This window comes from Anastrepha ludens, chromosome 5 (genome assembly GCF_028408465.1).
Source record: "Anastrepha ludens isolate Willacy chromosome 5, idAnaLude1.1, whole genome shotgun sequence".
Lineage (NCBI taxonomy): Eukaryota > Metazoa > Arthropoda > Insecta > Diptera > Tephritidae > Anastrepha > Anastrepha ludens.
In genome coordinates this window covers 106,156,982-106,167,311 of record NC_071501.1, presented here as the reverse complement: position 1 = coordinate 106,167,311, position 10,330 = coordinate 106,156,982, and positions in this window count along the sequence as shown.

Here is a 10,330-nt window from a genome sequence, read left to right as displayed (position 1 = left end):
TTACGAGATTTATCTTCAAAGACAGTTCGGAAAGGGGCAGCGGAATAGGATCTGGCGATTTCTCCTAACAAAAATTCTTGAGAGCAGCTTTTAAAAAAATTTAAGACTACCGCAACGTGTCTTCAAGCCTATTGTATAGATAATTGGCATGATGGGCATCGCTCCTTCAAACCCCTCCCCCTTTAGGCAATGGCTAATTTGAAATGTATTCAAAAATTTCGAAGATCACTGCAATCTCTTCGATACAATACAGCGCCAATGCGAACTGGGTTCTGGCCATGGAAAGAAATTTAACGAAATGAGGAAGCAGATGAGTGTGCGAGGTAGGACTTGAGGAATCAACGTCAAGCATATAAGCACTATTGAGCAATCGGTTTTCACAAGTTGAGGGCAAGGCTGAAACAATAGGTATACTAATATGGCAATCAGTATCGCGTTCACTTTGGCAAAACGCAACAAACAGAGAACCCAAAACTTACCCTCGGCAAGAAACTAATATCAGAAACGTCTCACAAGAGTGTAAACGCGGCGGTAGACTATTGGCCAAATGAATGCTAAGTTTGGAGCTACGTAAAGAGAAAGAGCTTGAATCCTTTCAGCACTTCCTGTGTGTTTGTGGAAAATCACTTCTTCGAGAATATGAGGGGCTGATCGGGATGGTTTGGAGAGATGGGATTTGCGACAACTTTCTTGGACACCACAATGCGCGTTTGTGGATACCAAGTGAATTCTTTTTAAGAGTAGTTCGTCTAACCTTTTCATGCCCACCGATGCCTGAACTTGGTGCTTCTATCGTAGTTTTAAAGGTTCTGCAATGTCGATGTAATGTATTAAACTTAAAACCCATCGCCTACGCAAACAGCGGATAGTTCTTGTGAAGAGTGTATCTCTGTAATGCTTTGGGTGCATTCTCATCTTTTAGCGACATTTTTACTTCTAGACTAGCTAAGTAAAGCTTGAGCGTATTCATTACAAACTCCTGTCTTGAGAAAAAGAGTACCTCGATTCGAAAAACCAGGTATGGCTCAGATGGGAATCATGTCCCTATATTAACGATAACCTGAAGGACCCAGAAATCGATCAAATGCTTGTTTTGGAAACGTTAGTAGATTTTTTTGTGAAGGACAAGCCTGGGTACGATATATATAAGACTTGGATGAACACTATTTTTAGGGATCATAACATAAGCGAGTTCGATGCGGTATTGAACTTCAAATTATAGAGAATGTTCTTTTTTTAAAGCGGATAGTTCATCATCATCATCGATTCCTAGAGTTCCAAGTTGAAACATAGGGCCACAGGGCGAATAGTTCCGCCGTACTAAATGCTACTATTATTCCTTCCTTAGCTGACTAGCTCGGGACACTCATCTAAGCTTTGAGCTGCAAACAAGGTGGCTCACATACATATAAATCGACAAAATCTCGGTTCATACGGCCGCTGATGAAACGAAAGCGTAGTTAGTACGAGCAATAACATGGGTCCATGGGACCCGGGACACGTTGGTATCGCGGGTAACGGGACCTCTGGCTCTTAAGCTAGGATGAGCTCTGAGGCTAACTTGCTTGGCACGAAGCACGTTCTGCCACTCCCTTCTGCAGTCACGGTTAGCAAACGGGTTACTTCCATCCACAAGCGAGCTTGGCAGGCTGAGAGAGGATGCCGATGGTCAAAACTGATGCTACCTGTCATATCCAACCGACTCCTGTTGTTAAGCGCGGAAGGGACTGCAGACAGTTAGTTGGACTGATGACGGGCCACTTTCTGTGGGCGAAGCACATGGAAAATGTAGGCATCTCAGACAGTGCACTCTGCTCAGCATGCAGCATGCATGGATAAGTCAGCGTACCCCTTTCTGTGCGTCTGGCGGGCCTTCGCTCGAATCAGGCTTCTAGGTCTTTGCCACTGACGTGTTAAGAAGCGACCTCCTTGCCACCACAAGATCTACTCAGATTTCTTCGGAGGTCGGGTAGATTTAAAGAAAATTAAAAAGTGAACCCGAGTGCATTACAATAGACTTAATGTTGGCTGAGTGCTGTACTTGCTAATTTAGGCCAGCAAAAAAAGCAAAAAACGAGTAAGTACCCACGTCTTAGCAGTCTAAAAGTAGATGTATAGGAATGTAATGGCAAAATTTGTTATGAGATTTACAATTGAAACCGTGGAGCAGAAACAAGGGAGTGTGCCACATTTTTTCTCTATCCCTACAAATATAAGGCGCATTACACATTGCAGTGAATAAACCCAGCTTGCAGCTTATGGATTTGGCTTTTAATGGCTCTCATTGTTCTAACCAAATCACAACATTTCCAATCAAACTTATTAAGGAAATTCCTTAATTGCATTTGTTGTAAAATAAATAACTTTACCAAGTACTAATTCTTGGGTCTCTTTCTAGGCAACATTTTAACTATAAAGCATTCTTCTAACATAACTCAAACTAAATATGGTTGCGCGCGGCATAGAGAATTTGTGCGGTTTGTGTGTGTGTGCCATTTATGGCTACTTTGAGATATTATGACCATATTACGGCCATGAGGCAGGCTACAATTGCCACTGTCACACGGCTGCTAATGCATCAGATGCGGCACAGAAGCTTCACCACAAGCCAGCCAGCTCATTTAATAGCAACAACAAAAAAGGAGAAAACGACAGCAAAGGAGTGCTTACTTAGAACGTGTACGCATGCGCAAAAAGCAGGGAAGTGGAAAGCCAAATGGCGATGCTCACTACTTCGCTTCATAGCGGCCAATCATTATTTGAACGGCATTAGTGTGTGTGTGTGTGTGTAACAGAAACGATAATGGCTGCGTCGTTGTAAGCGGGTAGCCCTGAAAAGGCAACGCATTTTATTACTTTGTATGGGAAGATAACAGTAGGCACTTTGATGGAGATGATTTGCGACAGACGAGCTCTCGATACCATATAAAGTCACAAGCGCGTTAAGTGTAATCATATTTGCACAGTAGCAGAGGCACAAAGTAATTTTCCGTGCGATAATAAATGCTACCGGAATTGTTTAGCGGGAAGGCGTAATTATGATGGAGGACATAAAATATTTACATTTGCTGCGAGGGAAAATACGTATAGACTTTGGATATAATTTGTGAATGCGTACTTACTATATTGAAATCTCTTTGGATGGGAAATCACTGCCTCTATGAAAATTAAATGCCATTTAATGATGTGGTACTCATACGGTTATAATATTTTATTTATATGTCTTTTCCTTGTTCTCTCCGGTCGGAAGCATAGGGCCTCGACAAGACTCTTCTATCGTACACAGTTCTGGGCTATTATTTTTGCTCCGTTCCATGTGATGACGGCATCTCGGCTCGCGCCACATCGACTTTTTCCAAGTAGTTTTTGGCCGACAGCGTCATCTGCTCGCTTGTGGGTTCCAGTCCACTGCCATTCTCGCGATGCTATTTTTTTTTGTCGGCTGAAACTAGCAAGTACACCACTCAGCTAACATTAAGTCCATTGTACTGCACTCGGGTTCACTTATTAATTTTCTTTAATTCTACCCGACCTCCGAATAAATCTGACTAGATCTTGTGTTGCCATGGAGCCAAGGAGGTCGCTTCTTAACACGTAAGTGCCAAAGACCTCAAGAAGCCTGATTCGAGCGAAGGCCGGCCAGATGCACCGAAAGTGGTACGCTGTCTCATCCTCCTCCCACATGCTGAGCAGAGTGCACTGTCTGAGATGCCCAACTTTTCCAGGTGCTTTGCCCACAGAAAGTGGCCCGTCATCAGTCCAACCAGCTGTCTGCAGTCCCTTCCGCGCTTAATGACAGGATGATCTGCGACAGTACGTTGGATATGACAGGTAGCAACAGTTTTGTCCATCTGCAGCCCATCTCAGTCGGCCAAGCTCGCTTGTGGGTGGAAGTAACCCGTTTGCTAAGTATCCTGCCGTAATTGATTTTTTTTTTGTAAGGTTTAAAGGTTTTATGATCGAATAAGGACTAAACGTAGTCGTACAAGCCTTGAAGACGGTCCACGTCAAGGACGTTCAAAACAGCAACAACACCAGAAGTCGTAGAGAAAATACAGGATATCGTATTGGAAAACCGTCGAGTAATTGAAGGAGATTTAGTAGAAACCCTAGGTATCTCATGGGACATTGTAAGCAATATTTTGACTGAAGTATTGGGTTTCAGAAAGCTGTTTGCGCAATGGATGCCGCATTCGCTAACAATGTAACAAAACCACATTCGGCAGCGACTTACGCAGCAACATTTAGAGCATTTTGGAAAGGATGCAATGGATTTTGTGCATCGATTCATTAATATGGATGAGACTTCGGTCTATCACAATGATATTAAATCAAATAAGAGGCTAAGGAGTGGTGTGAACCAGATTCTTCGACTCTCAAACGAGTTCGTGTCCAGAAGTCGATCAATGCACCGTGTCACAAGAGCATTTTGACAATGGCTAAAATCCATGAATTAAAGTTCGAATTGTTGGAGCATCCATCGTATTCACCAAATTTGGACCCTAGCAACTTCCATCTACTTCCAGCCCTAAAAATTCATTCATGGAAAGAGTTTTTCATCAAATTAAGAGGTCATAAAAGCTGTGGAGGCGCATTTTGCAGCCCTTTCAGATTCTCACTTCAGAGATGGAATTCATAAATTGGAATATCGTTGGCAGAAGTGTACTGATGTTCAGGAAGACTATACTGAATAATAAAGTGTATTTCAAACCATAAAACTGTGTTTTCTTATTGAAGCGCAAGATTGATTGAACAACCTAGTAACTTCGGTTGTCACGTTACCGAGGGCTTGGCAGCAGAGTTCTGACCGCTCATTTCACATGTATTTACACACTTGTCTAATCAGTCATTGTTCAAACGGTCACGGAGGAACAGCTGCGTTGATATTTTTCTTTTTTTTTATTCTTTCAAATTCGGTGAGAGCCGGTTAACGGTATGATCTCGGCTAGACCACTGAAATCTTTTCACCACGCAAACTAATGGATCCCAACCCCACTAGAGAATTGGAAAGTCAAAAATTATACAGGGTGGCTGATGAAAGCCACTACCAAAAAAAAATTTAATAACTTTTTTTCTTTTTAAGTTAACTGTTCCATTTTTGTTTTAATTTGCAGATTGATCTTTAAAATTTATTAAAATGGATAACTGGGACACGCAAACAAGAATTTGGATAGTCCGCCGCTATCACGCACTGGAGTCCGTAGTTTTGGTACAGAGAGAGTACAGGCGGATGTTTGGCGGCGATCCCCCGAGCAGATGGACCATAATGAGACTGGTGAATAATTTTGCTGAGTAAGGAACAGTCGCAAGAAGGCCTTATCATCGAAACCCACCAGTTCGGACGGAGGAAACGATCGCTGCTGTAGCTGCAGCTATACAAAGCAATCCAAGGGTTTCAACAAGAAGCTTATCTGCTCAACTTGGTGTCAGCCGACAGTCTTTGCAAACAATAATGCACAAAGATTTAGACCTATTTCCCTACAAAATTCAAATGGTTAACAAACTGAATGCAGCAGACTTGCCGATTCGCTTGGAATTTTGCCAGAAGATCCTGCAAATGGTGGAAGAAGACCAAAACATGTTAAACTGCCTTTTCATGTCTGATGAGGCCCATTTCGATTTAAACGGCAATGTGAACAAACAAAATTGTCGAATATGGAGTACTTCTAACCCACAGATACTCCACGAGACGGAATTGCATCCTCTTCGCGTGACAGTGTGGTGTGCGGTTTCTTCACGCTGTATTGTCGGGCCTTATTTTTTTGAAGAAAATGGTCACACCGTTACGGTTACTGGAGACCGTTATTTGAAAATGCTGAAAGAATTTTTCTATCCAGAACTACGCCGAAAGAGAATTCCTTTCAACTCTGTGTGGTTTCAACAAGATGGGGCAACGTCTCACATAGCCCAGACTGTTATGACAGAGTTGCGACGAAAATTTCCCAATAAACTGATTTCAAGAAACTCCGAATTTCGTTGGCCCCCCAGGTCGCCTGACCTTACTGCACCTGACTTTTTCTTGTGGGGTTTATGTAAACAAGAAGTTTATAAAACAAAACCAACAAATTTGGATGAACTAAAACAATCCATTCGGGCAACAATTGCGGCTATTCCTGTCGCAACTCTCAAAGCAGCAATGAACAACTTTTTACTAAGATGCCGCACTTGTGTCAACGAGCATGGGGGGCATTTAAATTCAATTATTTTTAAAACTAGTTAAGCTACATTTAATAAAATTTAATGACCTTCAACTTGAAAAAAAAAATAAATGAATTCCATACACTAAAAAAAAAGTTATTTGAGTTTCTTAATGTAGCAAAATTCATCAGCCACCCTGTACAAAAAAGAGTTTTCTCTCTTTTGTTTTCAGTAAATAAAAATAAGCATTGTGAAAAATACGAGTTTTTGTGAACACTTTTGTAAGTCACTGGCCGGTTAATTATTTTAAATAAACTCTTTTTCTAAATATCTCTTTACTGAAGTGCATGCAAAACGGCCATTTCAAAGCGCTTAACTGTATCCGTAATTTCTTAACACCTTCAGCCGTAAATTGGAGAAAAATATATCTGTGCTTATATCCACATCTATGCATGTATGTGTGAATTCACACAACAGCCACAAATAGGTACATCAATACCCAACTTTTTAGGCATTTAACTGCCCAACAGATAGACTGTTGAAAATATTTTAAGAACGCTGTCAAAAGATGTATGCCCCAAAGGACAAAAAAAGCTGCGCATGCGCAAAAGTCAAGTACGTCCCATACATAACACGTACCCATACATATCCACAATAATACCTAAATACATGCCTGCATATGCGGTTATGTTAAAATATTTAAAACACACGAACTTACATCGTCAGTATGTAAAAGATAATTAAATTGTATATAAAAAATTCAACACGGCAACAAACTATAAAACAACAAATATCATTCAGACGAGCATAACAACTATGGCATACAAAATAAGTTATAAAAAAAGGTTAACAAAAACCTTATAAGAATTATTACACTGTAGGCGCCAAAAGTCTGCTGTACAAATCTGTCAAAAGTGTGCAGCAGTCCAAGCCCCAGAATGATAGCAGGCTTTTGACTTCACATACACACACACATACATATAAAATACACATTTACACACTTAAATACTCTTTCATACTTTATTCTGTTTGGTGTTTTTTTAATGCCGACGCTACGCAGACGAAATTAATGATGAACTTTGAGAACCTTCGGGCATTAGGCACCTTCAGCTGGCAGCCTGCAAAGACTGCCAAGCCAAGCAACCAACAACTAGTGGCAGGCAATGAAGCGGTTGGTGTGGCGCGTTTTAGGGCCAATTGTTGAAAGGCTGCAGAGGTTAATTTGAAATGAAGTCGGTGGTGATTGCAGCAGCAAGCTGCAAGTCGTAGGGAGTTGTGCAGCAAAAATATATTGCTGCCATAATGAGTTTCACAAACTGCGCAGGCAACAAGTGCAACACCTCATACGCATGCACCTAGCAACCTGGCCAACAAAGCAATCAACAATTGCCAGCATTGAATACTGCCTCTTCACTTTTCTTACCAAGAAAATCATCGATTGGGCTGCGTTTGCTGCCACATTTCACTTATAGACTTAATTTGACGATGAATTTCATGACAGAAGAGTGAATTTGTCTTTCAATTGCCTGTTGTTATCAAGAAACACCTGTTGGCTGTCGCGAATGACGTTTATGTTGATTCCATACTAGTCAAAGTGCTTCACAATTTGCAAGTTATCACAACCAATAGGAATGACCCAGGCCAAATTATGCGCTTAAAAACTTATTTTAAGCGCCTTCAATATGCCATTATATTCTGAATATTCTTCTTCTTGGTCGCCGTATCCATGCCGGATGTTTGAGTTTACATATGTATTAAAGTTAATTTGATCTTCGTCATAATTTGATCTTGTAAGGTCATATTATTAACGATATCATTAAAATCGTGGCTTGTTGTTGTTGTAAAAGCATAATCATTGCCCCTAAATATTGGGGAAGGCTGCTGGAGTTACACTCCTTCGGCGAATATAAATTCAGGTGACTTCGGTAACGTAGAACCGGCTGCCAAGGGAATGATTAAATTTGTATCTATTTCTCGCTTTCTCTGTTAGTTCTAAATTGTTCTAAGATCTGTCCACTCTTCGATGTTGCCCAGACAAGTCATTTTTTTCCTGCCAATTTTCCTTGGTACTAAAATTTTTGCTCGTAACAGAAGTGGTAAAAAATCGTATTTGGTAGATCTTTTTATATGTCCGAAATGAGCGAATTTTTTCTCTTTATATTCCTTGAAGTTTGCATCCTACTTAGCATTATGTCATTTGATATTTTAAGAGTCTAGCTTACTGTCTTCATTTTTCTATAGCACCACATTTCGAAGGCTTCTAGTCGGCGTATGCTTCAAGTTTTTATCGTCCAGGCTTCGTATCCATATAAAAGTGGGCATGCTAGTCGACTTATGTAGATTTTTAAGAAATCGTGTTCTTAACTTAGTTGGTAAGTCCCGGCGCATTAGAATTTTACTAATCTTTATGAAGGCCGCTATAGCATTTTCTATTCTACCGCATATTTCATTAACATTTCCCCATTGGTGGTTCAGCTAGACTCCTAAGCATTTGAAGTTTTTTACTCTTTGTATTGTTTTATTTCCTATGGTTAGCCTCGCATTTGATACTCTAAAGAAAACAGCCGTTTACGAGTGGCATTTACGCTTCAGAAGAAAACTTGAGTCCATCGAGAATTACCAACGACGTGGCAGGTCGTCGCCATCGAAAACTGATGAGAACATCAATACAGTGAAAGAAAAGTTGATCAATAAGAGCAAACTGACTAACAGAGAGCTGCCAGTGGGCTTGAACATTGCTCATGATTCCGTTCAGGATATTGTAATTAATGATTTGGTCTGACACGGTGTTGCTGCAAAACTGGCAAAGGACCTGAATTTCAGGCAAAAAAGGGACCGTGTTTATAACGCCAAAGACATGATTTCTAAGTCTGAATTTGGCCCAACATTTATCAACCGCATCATTACTGGAGGCGAGGCGTAGGTTTATGAGTACGACACGCAATCCAGAAATTAGGCGAGTGAGTGGGGAGCTCCGAATGAAGCAAGATAAGAACACCACGTCGTTTTTAGTCAGAAAACAAAACGATGTTTACGATTTTTATGAATTATAATGGTGTTGTACACAAATTTTTGCCAGAAATCGAAAACACAAGAAGTTGCAAATGTAATCTGCTAAAACAACTACAACGTAATTAAACCATTTACAAGGGTCACAGCCGACATTTTCTGAAACAGCCATTTAGCTTTAGAGATCATTTTGTGCCGAAATACGGTGTTGCTACTTACTATTTATGGGACACATACGATACGTCGGCCAGTTCGCACTAGACTAAGTTGGACTAAACTATCCGTAAATTATACCAATATCCGATTACTGCATAATTTTGAGGGCGGTGAGGGCGCTAAAATGCAATTTAGGAATTTTTAAGTGATATCATTCCACTTAAATGATAGCTGTAGAAGGCATCACAGGATTCAAAGCAGTACTAAATTATCTAATGAACAGCGTTAATGTCAGTCTTTCAGTCAAAAGACGTAGGCGGACGAAAACACCTTTCCTGCATATTTTCTATGTGCCTAACCAAAAATGGTAAGACTTTGATCTTTTCTAGAAGTTGTCATTAATAAAAATAGAAATAATATTAATAATTAATATTAATTAATAAAAATAGAAATGCCAAATGCTTATTTTTTTCATTGTAACTTATTTTTACGCGACATGGAGTTATTTTACGGAGAGCCCAGACAAAGGAAAATCAAATATGTAAATAGAAAAACTAAAATGAAAAACAAAAACCAAATCAAACAATCTTAACCAAAATTGACGATTTCGTGGATATGTGGCAAAAAGTCATGTTATACAACGACAACAACATTACTGCTGAACGACGCAGCAGAGACGCAAAATATCGATTACGGCAATAACATCAGTGAGCATAAAAGAAAAATGAGTCATAACACTGAGCGACAAATGCAGGGTGACCATGAGTAAATAGAACAAACAAAAAAGATTTATAGAACTCGCTGAACAAGAGTTGTCGAATAGTATTACAATTACAGGTCACCATGTACAGAATGTATTCCATCCTTATTGATTTCAGGTATTATGCTGAAAACAGTGACCGACGTACGTAGTCCCTTACCGCAGCCCGTAACGAGCACAAAACTGAGCAAAACTCATCCCGTAGAGAACAACTGCGTTCTTTTAGTTACATATTTACACAATACATCGGTTTGTGTGTGTATGAGT